Raw genomic sequence first — 13,655 nt, forward strand, 5'->3', positions numbered from 1 at the left:
ATTTGAAGAAAGCACAGTCATCTTCTGACCCATTTATTAAATACACAATATCCACTTACGTCAAATTCTCCAACAAGAGGTCCTTAAATCTGTTGAAGGAGTGCCTGAAATATTGGATATGGCAGTCTGGAGAGTGCAGAGAGCACAGGGAAAACAATCTCCATCTGTATAAACCAGTGGCTCTTCTAGATGTCTACTCCCAAAGTGGGAAGGGGTAGCAATCAGATCGATAGAAAAGTGGTAATAAGCAAAACTGCTGGGAGTTACCTAAACTGAGGGAAGATTTCAGTTTAATTTATTTCATTGCATTCTTAAATAGTAGATGTTTCCCTCATTATTTCCTTGATATTAACTCATCTGAGAAGGTTATTGAAATTAATATACAAAGGAACAATCACTGTGCGATGTTAAACTAAGATCCTCAGGAAAGGATATTTTTATATAAGTTTCTAATTGCAGGTTTTGAAATAAAGTTTATTTTGAGATAGCCTTTTCTTTTGCATGAAGACTATGTCAATGCCTTTATGCATTTGAAGGTGCATAAAGGCTGTGAAAAGCAGAGTACTCACAGCATGTGCATCTTCTACCCCTGTTTAGCAAGTAGTGCCTCTAAATTCTCATGGGAATAAGCTAATCATTGTAGCTGATTACAGTGGTAGATATCCATGGAATAGGCCAGATTCTCTGTTCCAGGCAAAACAGTTATAAGATTATTTAACCATGAATAAAAATAGGATATAAATTTCTTTAAGCTTTTTTAAATTTTCAGAATGACACAGTTCATTGCAATGGTATGGTTGTTTTCTAAATGCTGAGTAGCTCCTCATTTTCATCAAATCTCACGCATAAACTTATCCTGGATTTGGAAACCATGTTTTGAAAGTAATTTTTTAAACATTCATTGACATTCATGTAAAATTTGAAACAAAATCTAAAAGTTTGCATCAGTTTTTAATTCATTGACCATGAACACTTACCTAAGTGTAACTAAAATATCTGAAGCAGAAAAGAAAGGGAGGAAGAGAGGAAGACTTTCTCTTTTCTGACTTTGTGAAAAAAAGTCTGCTTGAAGGTTTCTTGTACACCAGCATGAAAAAATAAACCTTTTCTGGACTGTTCAAAATATCCAGTTCTTACCAAGCTCATATAGGAAAGTATTTATGCCTCACATTTATTTTCTTAAGCACAAGTGTATTGTTATACTTTCATTAATGAAAGTGGTTTTAAACCCTCCAAGAATAACATATTTGAGAATTATGAACTTTGTTACTGTGTGTCAGCATTTAAATATTAGCCAAGTTGCCAACACAACATTAAGATCACTAACAAAAGTCCTGTCACAGCATTTTGGAGTTAATAGCTTTGCACTGCTTCAGTTTCAACAGGGCAGCAAAGCTTCCTTGAACAGCTTTCCCCAATTCAAGTAGTTTCTAAGATCACCGACATTTATTTGGGATCAGCCCATTGACTTTAACAGATCTGAAACCAAGTTCTCTAAAGAACTAAGGCATCCATACTTCCGTTTCTACATCAGGGGCACCAGATTTATAAAATTAACTTCTTCCTTTTCTCTGAGGTATTGAAAGTATACTAATTTGCCAAAAAGCTGCAGACATTTGCAATCCTGCTGAAGGCAGCTTCTAAAATAATTATCTCTTGGTAGCCCATGTTCAAGATGGGATCTTGATATTGCTCAAGAGGTCTACAGAAAAATCTATTTTAAATCAAATTCCTGTTTCAAGAGTCTGAGACATACTTACTGGAAAAGGACCCAACCTCTTTGTTTTATGATTAGCACTATACCAAGAAAGCATGGAGGTGCCTTGACATTAAATGTTGCCCTGCCAACACAACATTTATTTTGAAGTTGCTTTTGTAAGTCTAAGTGACAAGGAAAGGCACGGAGGAATACATTGTTAGGCTTTTTTGCCACTCATCAGGAACAATAAAGTCTGAAGCACACACATTTCCTATCCACTCTAGTCTGATTAGTAAATCATACATGTCCCTCAGCCTTAGATGCCAATGCAAAAGTTAATCTTATAGGAATCAATACACCTTCTTAGTGCCTTGTTTTAAGGAGACTATTGTTCCAGAGAAGGCATGTCCTCAGAGACACAGTGCATTATCTTTGCAGACCCTGTTCTCCTGATTCCTCTTTCTATTTGATTGTCCACTAACAAAGAGCAGATACCAAATAAAATAAAACATAGGGTGAAATAAAAAATGCGTACCTGATCTGAAACAGTGAAATGTGCAGTTTATTTACACACTATCAATCCTAGCGAGCATTAGGCATAACTCCCAGAATAAATTCATTTTCTCAGTAAAAAAAGACTTAAAACCTAATGTCTCTGATATTTGTCATCCCCTTATTTCCTTCATGTTAGTAATATGTGAGGTGAGAGACCGGAATGTTAATGGTAATGACTCAAAACAGTCGGCCATTTACAAAAGCCAGAGTGCTCTGCTGACCTTGGGCAAAGTAACCACTATGTGCAGAGGGGGTGCACATCCACCATGGAGGCTACAAGCTGGGGTTTGAGCCTGTTAAAGGAAGAAGCCAATAACAAGCAGATCCTGCAAGATGAGATAGTGCTTTTTATCAATGTTCTCTCTTGGATAATTATCTCAGACATGAAAACTCCTCTCTGGGGAAGTGCGGGGACATTCACACATAGGCCATAATTCACTCAGCTATGGTGATGGGAGGCAGCTGTAAAGTCTTAGAAGGGGTCATAAACCATCAAAGACCCCCAAAGTGCTCCATGATCCACAGTGTTACATCATACAGTGTAAAACTCCTCACCCCAAGAGGAGGTGCCTGGGCATTCCCACCAAACCTGAGAGTATGTTAACCCATTCAACTTTGTGTTTTGTGGGCTTTCCCCCTTCCCTATGCATGAGGGCTGCAACCATCACTCATCAAAATTACAAACAAGTCTTGCTGCTGGACCCACAGATGATAACTATATACCTTTCTACTCTTATCCTTTCTTTCTTTTCCTTTATATATTTTCTTAAATGTTATTTTTATGCATTTTTTTTATTATAGATAATGACCAAAATGTCTACATAGTGCTTTCCATTGCAACCAAATTGTTCTAAAATAAACCCTACAGATATATATATATTTATAAACATTGGTCATTCAGTGTTGTTTCACTCTAACACATCCCAAGGGATCTATTATCAAGTACTTGGCTTACCCTCCCCTTGTGGGGCAGATTGTACCAAATACTGTACACACATGTGCTCCCAAACAGATCTACAGCATTCACTACTTCCAGAATAAAACTGTTCAACAGATATCAAGCAGCCTTTAGATTTTCTTCCAGATCAGTAGTTTAGGTCTTTCTGGGTCTTCAGTTTGTCTCGCTAACCTAAATCCCATCCCACCCCCTCTGTGCAATACTCTGAAGTGTCCGATATTTTCCTGTCCCATGTTTCCAAGCCTTCTTGACTAGACCTGCTAGAGGCCCAACATAAATGTTATCTGTATCCCAACCATTCCCCCTTCCTATATGACTTCTGAGAGTACATTTCTCAAATTTCTATTTCTAAAAATAAAATCCTAAACAGTGCCATGAAAGAATGGGCGATGCCCGGTCTTACAAGACCTACACTGTTGTAAAACTGTGATATCCTGTGTGATGCTAGGAAAAAAAGAAACCCAAACAAACAAAATAAACAAACAAAGCCCCCACAAACACCACCACAATAAAGTCAATAAATAAATTTATAAATTTTGGGCTCTTTTTTGTTCAGTGACAACACAACAGAAAACTATGTGCATGGACAGTCTGCTTGAAATTATGGATATGGAAGGCACCTGAGGGTTTCTCCTTCCTGGATTCCAGAGAAGTATTTTCCTTGCTCAGTCTAAGGTTGCCAACATGATGCACTTACACAGCTCCTGCAGGGTTCATGTTTTGCACAGGCCATGCCAGCCAGCTTTTAAAGACGTAATCAGAGGGATGTAATCAGAAGGACCAGTGCATATTGTTACATTTGTTCCAGTACAGGCCATTACATCCTCTTTCCTTCCTTGCCTTTTCCACAAGGTCAGAAAATTTCCTCTGTTGGGAACAGAAAAATCCCTTTGCTATCTTTTGACTTTCTCTGGTTTTAGTTATTTTCACTAGTAACATTTTGTTATTTACTTTCAAAAGTACATATCCATCAACAAGAAGAATTATACTCACAGGAAAAACACACAGGAACACAGTCTCTTTTTATGGCTCTGTGTTTTGACATTCCACTGGCTGTCAGGCAATTGCTGTTTTCCTATCCATCTCTTGAGATGAACATTCAAGAAATAACCATCACTGCTTGACTACCATTTTCTTCAAATAAGCAAGTAAGAAGCAAGAGAAAATAACCTGTTTCTCTTTATGAAGTAAAAAATGATAGGCAAAGAGTCAGTTGAAGAACACGTCATTACAGATAAATTTATTTTCCAAAGCATAATTTTGGTACAAACTGCATGACAGACAGTTCCTCGATTTACTTCTTCCAGCTAAGAAAAGGCCTCTGTGGAGGAAAAGTAGCACTTCAATGTTATAAAGCTTGATATTTTAAACAGTTACAGAATAGAGTTTCTGTGTTTCACACACTGTCTGTTGGTTTGTAACTTGAGGAAATCCCAGGGTACTAAAACTAAACTGACTCTTTATGAAAAGAACCATGTACAGGCTGCCTGCAGCCACAGCTGCCTTTCCAGCTATGCACATCCCACTGCCTCTTCCAAAGCCCTCTCCTCGTGACTCCACAGCTCCCTCTTCTTTTCCCAGTCCCATCCCTGCTTGTCCTTCACCATGGTGTACAAAATTCAGCCAGAACAGTCCCAGCATTTCCTGAACTGTAACAGTCGTTGGTGTCAAAGGAAAAGAGGGTATTATTCTCATCTAAGTGAAAGGAGGAATCCCACAATATTTTTCATTCGACTTCACTCTTTTACTTAGCATTGCACAGGTCTCTATGTGTCTTTTGGGATGCAGTTAGTGCTTTATTAAAGACAGTCCCCTATTTAAAACAAATTAATATTTTTCTTCCTTATTTGAACTAAAGAGTGCAGTGTTAGCTAACTGCCATTGTGTTATTAAGGTAATAAAATTACCCCACTGCTATCAGCACAACATGATAAGGTATAATGCAGTGCTCAAAGCAATATTCAGTGGAGCAGAGAAGTATCCAGCAGAAAATTATTTTTTCCATTTTTTCCAGTATATTAATTTTAATCGCAAACCAACCTGCTATCTTTATCATCTTTTGTAAAACAGGTTTCAGAAAGATTTTAATAAAAAATTGTTTAAATGTTAGATTTTTAGTGCATTGTTAAGTTGATTATTTTGTGTCTTTTTATGATTTTCTTCCACAGGGAAGGCATAAAATTTGATATTTCAAAGGCTCACTGTGACAAAGATATTAACACTTTCAACAGTACTTAAAATTTGATGACCACCTGAATACTCTGTGTGTGTGTGCTAACATTTTCAAATGTATGGGTTTGCCATGGAGGAAGGATATAGAAAAGTGTATTTTAGTTGAACTTGGGCAAAAACTCATGGCAAAGAATGTAATCAAAGTTATAGAAGTATTGACAGATCTTAGATTAGAATTAGGAATCATAGGACCACAGAATCAACTTGGCTGGAAAAGAACTTAGTGATCATCAAGTCCAAGCTATGACCTAACACCACCTTGTAAACTAGACTATGGCCCTAAGTGGGACCATCCAGTCTTTTCTTAAAGTCCTGTGTATAATTCATACACTGACTTTAACCTGCATGGTAATCATTCATGAGTTCCAGAAATCACAGTGGGGGCCAAATCTAACCTGAAGTACAACAGTTTTAGAGAGATAACACTGAATTTGAAGTATATGGGCGATGGCAGAGGATGTCCCGAGCAGAGACTATGAAATCTGTTTCATTATAAAGTTTGTTTTATAATAAAGATATACAGAGTAAGTTCTATACACATGCAAAATACTGGTATTAATAACTTACAGAATCTCCTGATTTGTCTTTATAAAGTCAGTATGTATGGGTGACAAATCTGAATTTTTGTGCAACACTTGCTCTTTCTGGTCATTTATGAAATCGCAGTATTTACCGTTAACCTGTAAACCTGCCTCTTCCATGTAGGATTTCAGAAAGTGTCCACATTCTCTCTGCATCTATTTAAGCTGTAGAGGTTTTCATAAAGCAGTTTCTAAAGGAACAATCTCATAGTGCTGCTGAAAATGAAAGAATTCTCCTCCATTAAGCCTGTTTCAAAGTACACTCAAGTTAATGGAAAAGTACCGACTGACTGGAGCAGATCCTAGATCAGTGACATTTTTGGTAATGGCTACTGTGCATTACTCATATACTGGGCTAAGAGGTGTTCACACTGAAGTTGACTGTGTACCCAAAGGCAGCAGCTTTCAGCAGCATTTATAGTGCATTTTCACCCCCACAATGAGCATGCAAAACGAAAAAGAATGAAGAGATTTTGCCTGTACCCCTAACTGCTGAGGCATGAGAAGATCACTTCAGCCAGCCCTTGATAGACAAACCATACTCCGCTTGCTCCGAGGTGTAAGAGTTTTGCAAAGTGTGTCAGAGGAGATGGAGATCAGTCTGAATAGCAAACATTTCTGCAGGGCAGTCTCAGGCCCCTTTTGATTCTGAATTTGAGTGTGTAACAGGGGCACAAGTTGATGCTAATCTGAAGTCAACATGAAGAGTTGTCAGAGCACTCTGCTTGGGTGCTGCAATTCTTCCATGTGTACCTCTAAAACAATGCAAGGGGCAACGAGGCAGAGACACAGCAGAATGTCAGTGACACTGCACTCCTGCTGGTCTCTGCTGGATGTGGCTGCCCTGCACCAAGCCAACACTGCAGTGCAAGCAGAACTGTTCTCTGGAGAGCTTCTCAATCTCCATGTTGTAAAGCAGCATCATCAGCATTTTCAGATCAAGCCACTGCACTGTATTGGTAAGCCTGGGTGGGTAATGGGGGCTTCTGTCTGCACAGCTGGATAACAGCATTGCAGCTGCCTTTCACAGCTAAAGCTGAGTGTCACACCCCTGTAGGAATTTGGAAGCAAGATATCTGTCCTGCCAGTAGCAGCAATGCTCTTAAAGCTGCTTTTTTGCAAGGATGTGCTGTTGGAAGAAAACTTTATACTTCTTCACAGTGTTCTTAACAGGAATAGTTGGGTTTTTCTTACTTATATATATCACGTATGGTAAAGGTATTTAGCATAAACAAAGCAGGTAAACAAAACAAGCCAGCATTTTCAAAAAAACTCTGTTTATTTTATTAGGATACTTCTTATTGTATATTTGGAAATAAAGAGGATTATCCATGCATAGATTTACTGTAGGCACCTTTGTTTCCTTAATAACCTTTGATACCCCAAGGTCTCCAGCAATTGCACTCTCCTCACTGCAGAGCAGACCTGTGTTTTTTTCCTGACTCTTCTAAGTGAAAGACCAAAGTTGCCTAAGCCAGGAAATTAGTTTGCAACATGTCCATGTGTCTTACTCTCCACTGCAGACTAGCACAAGAGCTACCTCCATCTTGTTGGTCATAATGAAGACACACACATTTTTAAAGATGAAGTGTTATGCACAGAGGCTATTCAAGACAAGTTCATCCCTCTTTTCCTCAGGAGCACTTCCAATGTGTTACAAGAAATGCCTTCACGTGTGTTAAAAGAAATCAAATTCACTTGCAAGAGTTTGTCTGAAATTGACTCTTCCCTCAGGCTTTTGGGGCAATTAATTTACCTGCTCTGTGCCTCCTTTTCTACATCTGTCAGAAGACCAAGTCACTATCATTCCTTTGAAGGACTTCCATGAATGTCACTTGATTAGGACGGTCACTCCTATCACTATGAGGAGGTCCAGCTAAAACTTTATCATAATCCATGATTAGTATAGATACAATGCTATTATCTTATGATTATGTCTACCAAGCTCTAACAAGAGCTCCAGGTCCTAACATTTAATTTGTCCCGAGCCTTTCATTTGCCATGCACAGAGAAATCACCTTTTACTGGTCTGGGTTTGCGTGGCATTCAGGAAATGAGTCATTTACAAGCAGACTGGGGACTTTATCCTTTCCAAACTGAAATTTGGGGAACTGTAAATTTCAAACAATGTCTGGAGATTTGCTGCAATTGACAGGAAGTTCTCTTGAACAAAATATATGCACTTTTTTATTGTCAACACCTTGCACAATTTTTATTTTCAAGTGCTGCATCTGAGAAATAATGGAGAAATACCAACCTCCACAGCAGTGCACACAGAGACAGAAGATCCTCACATAAAAGATTCTTACTAGTGTCCCTAGCTTTCCACAGTGGTACATAGCTCACTGTCTTTGGAAAAGGCAAAATGATCCAATATGCAATTTTCTATGCTAAATCACTTCCTGGGATGCATTTACCATGCATTTTACACACAGTTTAAGCCTAGAGATTTGTGTCCAAATATGGCTCTGGATACACCTTCAAAGCCCTCAGCAGCGCAGACTATGACTAAAAAATGCTTCCCCCTGTTACACTCAACATCCACACACACTGCTTAGAAAAGGAATTGAAACTACCTGACTGTGTGGAGCTTTCAGCAGTCCATTCCTAGTAATCAGAGTCAAATGCAAAGCAGACGTGCCTATTGAAGGAAGAGAGAATGTGTGAGGGTTTATTTTGGCACAGTCTGCTGATTCCCAGCTCCTGGGTGCAGAGGACAGACAGTTTCCAAAGTAAGATCATGATGGCACTCAGCATCTGTAGTTACCAGGAGCTTGATGGACTATGCCCTTTCTTTTATCTCCAGATAATTCAGGGGGTGTTTAGTGATTTGGAAGTGTTGGTAAGTAATTTTTAGCAATACTGAGGGGAATTACAGGGGAATTTGCGAAGTAGAAAGATGTAATGATATTGATTTCCGTGCTATTTCAGAAATTGAGGCCTAAGGGAAAGAGGTCAAATACTCACTAATATACCAAAGGGCATGTAGTGTGTTTCTGCTCCATCCTGGTATTTACAGTCACATATATATTATTTTCCCCTCAATGATCTATTTGTTAATCTTCAGTAATGTAAATGAGAGCTGTTTTATAAGCAAAGGCATTCTAGTTTGGAGATCTCTACATTTAAGAGTTTGGTGTGTACATATAAACCATAAAAACATCCATCCAGCATCTGCTTATTCTGAAATAGTCTGTGTCTTTGAATAGTCTAATATGGACATCTTGATTCCTAAAAATGAATTACCACATGCAATACTGTGTAATTTTCTGCTGAAGGCTGAAATAAGAAAATGTTCTACAACAGACTATCTTTCCAACTCCATCAAAGCTCTCAACAAGAGTTAGAGAAAGAATCACACTCTTGAAAATTTAAAGGAAATTAATGGTCCCTAGATCTCCAGTACAGTGACATTTCCCTTAGGATATGCCAGATATCCTCTCATGACTGGGTGATTCAAAATATTCTGAAATTAATATAACTATTATTGTTGGTTTTATTTCAAAATATTTTGATGCAGAGAAAAGCAAGAAGTTGTCTTTTAATTTGACCAACCAGTAATAAAGCAGATTTAGGTGGCCAGGGACTCTTTGGCAGTAGCAGCTGTGGATCGCACTTGCTTTTGTGAGGCTTGTATGAAAGAAATCTCCTGTCAGAGTCCTTTTGCTTTCCTTTCAATGATTCAAGTTCAGGATCTGAAAATATTAAGCAAACAGTATTTATAAGCTATAATAAAAAACTGTCTGGATTCCAGGATATGAAAAGCTATGCTTACTGTTAATCAGCTAGGATCCAGAAAAAGGAGCACTCAGACATATACAGTAAACATCATAAGCAAAAAATATTCTGCCCATGGCCTTGCTGTGAACAAAGCCTTGCTTTGCCTTTGCCTACAAAGAAAGTAGCATTTTATGCTACATGGTACGTTTGTGTGTGTACTTTCATTTATGTGTAGTTAATTATTTTCAAAGAAGCTGTCCTTATAGGAGGTGAAGCCATAGAAACACTAAAGGGCAGGCACCCCTTCCTGGACCATCCACCACAGCAGGAATGCAGATAGGGACTATTGTATCTACAATGAGTACAGCAGACATTGGACTTGAATCAGTTGCCTGGGAATAACCCCCATTACAAGGCTGAAATTGCAGTCTTATCAGTCTTATCAGAAAAATCAACACTAACCAGGAGTTTTCAGCTAGTAATCCTGCTTCTATCAGGTGACCTTAAATCTAAGTGGCTTTGTATGACTGAACTAGTGTAATTTCTGTGATGTGAGTCTGTTATTTAGAGCTTGGAAGTGGAATTTCTCTTGAAATATAGGGGAAAACCACTCTTTGGTCTCCAAGTTTCACCTAAGGCCACTTAAGACAGGTTTGAGGGTTCTGTGCTCTTATTCCTGCTCCCTACTGTTGAAATAATGTTCCTAAATTCTCTAACACAATAAATGTGCATGTTGTGAAGGATTCACCCATGTTTAAATGTTGTGGTTTTAACTTCAGGTTGAAGGGATCTCTGGGGTAACCTGTCAGAGAATTTGGCAAATTAGCTTCATACTGCATTTGGAAAGGAAAATACATGTTAATATCAGAAAAGTCACCAACCAAGACCGTTGAAAAAGAAAAGAAATTGAAGAAATGAAACACCATTTAAAAAAATTGAAGCAAAAAAAAAAAAAATTGAAACACGTGAAAACAATAAAATGGAAAGGGGTGACATAAAGTACATGGAAATGAACCAAACCTTGTCAAATTAGTACTCATTGATATCACAAGCTTTCATGAAATGAAAGGAAATTAAATCTTGAAATCAGAGAAGAAAGTGTAACAAACACTGTGGAACAGAGATGTGATAAAATCAAATGCAATTAAAAAAAAAAAAAAAAAAAGGAAATTTGGAAATGGAGTGAATACCATGAAATGGATTAGGATAACATGAAGTGCAGGGAGATGGACCGAGCTTTGCCAAATTGATCCTCATTGAAATCACAAGATTGAAATTCTTCATTTCACCAAAGGAAATGAAATCTTGAAATCAGAGAACAAAGTGTAGCAAACATTCTGTAAAGGAGATACATTAAAAAAAGCAAATTTGGAAATGGAGTGAGTATGAGGAAATAGACTGGGATGACATCAGGTCTGGTTGCAAGTTGCCAAAATTATACTCATTGAAATCTCGAAATCAAGAAACCAAGTGAAACAAAGGGTCAGGAGAAGAAATTGAAGAAATGAAATGCCATTTAAAAAAAAATCGAATCGGAGTGAAACCAATGAAACCAATGAAGTCCAACGGGATGACATGAGGTAGAACGAAGTTTATAGATAAAGAAAGACACGTGTTCGCACTGAAGGGATGTAGAACAGGGCGCAGAGAAAGAAAACGAGATACGGAGAGAGAAGACAAGGACAACACTCCTGCTGCACCTCGGGGTGTCTGATGGTGCGGGCAGCGAGCAGGCAGCACCCTGCGTGGCTCTTGTCCCCACCGGGGCGCGATTCCCGAGCGGCGGCGAGCAGCCCGGCCCTGGCGCCCGCCAGCACGGGCCGGCTCCCGAGGGCTGCCTGCCGAGGGCCGGCTCCGGGCGGCGGCTCCGGGCTCCGTGCGGACCGCGGCTGCCCCAGCGGGGAAATGGCAGAGTGCGGGGATGTCGCAGCGACCTCCGGAAAGAGGTGAAGCAGGAGAGGAACGGTGCGGGCAGGACAGACAGCCAGGAAGAAGCAGAGCCGCAGGGAGAAAAAGGTTAGGAGGGGGCAGAGCTGGCGCTCCAGGCGAGCCCCCGCTTCGTCCATGAAGAACAGAACATGGCAGCACCAGGAGTCTGACGCTGGTAATTGCTTTTATGTACTAACGCTCCTCCAAGAAGCCCAATTGACCTGGTGTTTTTACCCCACCTGCAAGGGGGAGTCCTTTGAAGCCAAATCATGGAAGTTTCTCTCCCCTCATTGTCTGTCAAACAAAGTCACTCGAGGACTGGGCTTCTCATCACGTCAGTACAGCACCTAAAGAAAACTTTCACGACATGTATAACGTGTGTTGAGGCTTAAATAAAAATCAGGGTAGTTCCCTCCATACATGGGTGGTACCAAGGAGCAAAGTGTGGAGGGAGCAATGTTGGGGCAGTGCCATGTTCCCCTTGGCATGCCTCCTGTAGTGTCAGTGTCCCTGGAGCTCTGGGCTTTGTGCTTTTCTGAACCCTAACCCTCAGCGGAGCAGTAAAAGGCACCTATGGCTGAGGCTGAGATGCCAAACATGTGGGTGTTGCCAAGGAAAATGGTGTGGAGGGAGCAATGTTGGGTCAGTGCTGTGTCCCCCTTGGCATGCCTTTTGTGTAGTCATTGTCCTTGAAACCCTTGGGTTTGTGATTTTCTCATCCCTAACCATAAATGTAAGCCTAACCCTAAGTGCAGCTTTGGCATGACTGTGGCCTCAGAGGTCCTTTTTGGCTTCAGTTCTCCTTTTCCCTTTCCTGTGGCTCCTGACAAAGGTTGGATGACTTATAGAGCTGGTATCTAAAATCAGGAGGTTGTTTCAGCCATAAATCTGTATTAGCTTTGGATTGCAGCACTGCAGTTTGTTGTTGTGAGAAAAGCCAGTCAAGGCTTGCAGAAATTTTTCCTTGAGTTTCAAATAAAAATTTTCTCTCTTCTTGGTGGAGCATGAACATGATGGCCTAATGATTAATTTCGTCTTCTCAAATATTTCAATCCCTGGCAAAAAGAAAAAGAAAAACCCAATGCACACACATACATATACAACAGTATATTTATAACTGGTCTCTACTTTCAGTCTGACTATACTTGTCGGCACAACCCAGTGCATTCACTAAAGATAAATACGTGGTTGTACTTTAATATTATTTTGTACCTGTGCTTAGAAGAAGAAGAAGAAGAAGTACTGCTTTTTGGTTCTGTCTTTCACTTCTGCAAAGTAACCTGATGAAGAAAACTCCTGAGCCTAGAGAAAGCTCATCTGAAGTCAAAAGCATGGATTTAGGAATTTATACATTCATACCAGCCTGTAGGAACAGGACCTCCCAATTTTATTTTACCTGAAATACTCATCACTGTGTAGCAACACAAATACACCCTTTTTTCATATTTTAATTTGTGTCTCTTTAAGCAGTACATCCCTCACAGGAGACTAAACCTGTTCACATGCAGGGCAGCACTGCAGGGGCTTGGGGTTATAGTGGGGCACAACTGGCTGCACACTAGTCTCACTTTATACAAGTAGAAGTGACAGAAAGAACCTCAAAATAGGGAAATGTTGAAATTCTGCTCTCCATTCATGGGCACACCCAGGACACAATGTTAATTAGAGCTACCCTATTGCTACCATTGCTATTCTCATATGTGCCCAGGTGTTATGACCTGCCATGGGCTATCTCATCAGTCAGTGCCATGAGCTTCATCTTTTTGCTCACAGGTAGAGGAAGGCCCTTTCCTACACCCAAGGATGCCTCTAGGCAGGATGAAAGACCATTGGAGCAGCATTAACACCCTTAATAGGCAGTAAAGCATTTAGCTCTGTGCACAAACTGGACACAGATATTACCTTATCCAAGTTTTATTTTGTCTCCATGATCTAAAAGCCTCTCCCAGACTGTTGCCTTTCTTACACAAGAGCTCCTTTT

The sequence above is a fragment of the Chamaea fasciata genome, unplaced genomic scaffold, assembly GCF_029207755.1.
Source record: "Chamaea fasciata isolate MVZ Bird 193981 ecotype frontalis unplaced genomic scaffold, bChaFas1.0.hap1 SCAF_1, whole genome shotgun sequence".
In the NCBI taxonomy this organism is placed as follows: Eukaryota; Metazoa; Chordata; class Aves; order Passeriformes; family Sylviidae; genus Chamaea; species Chamaea fasciata.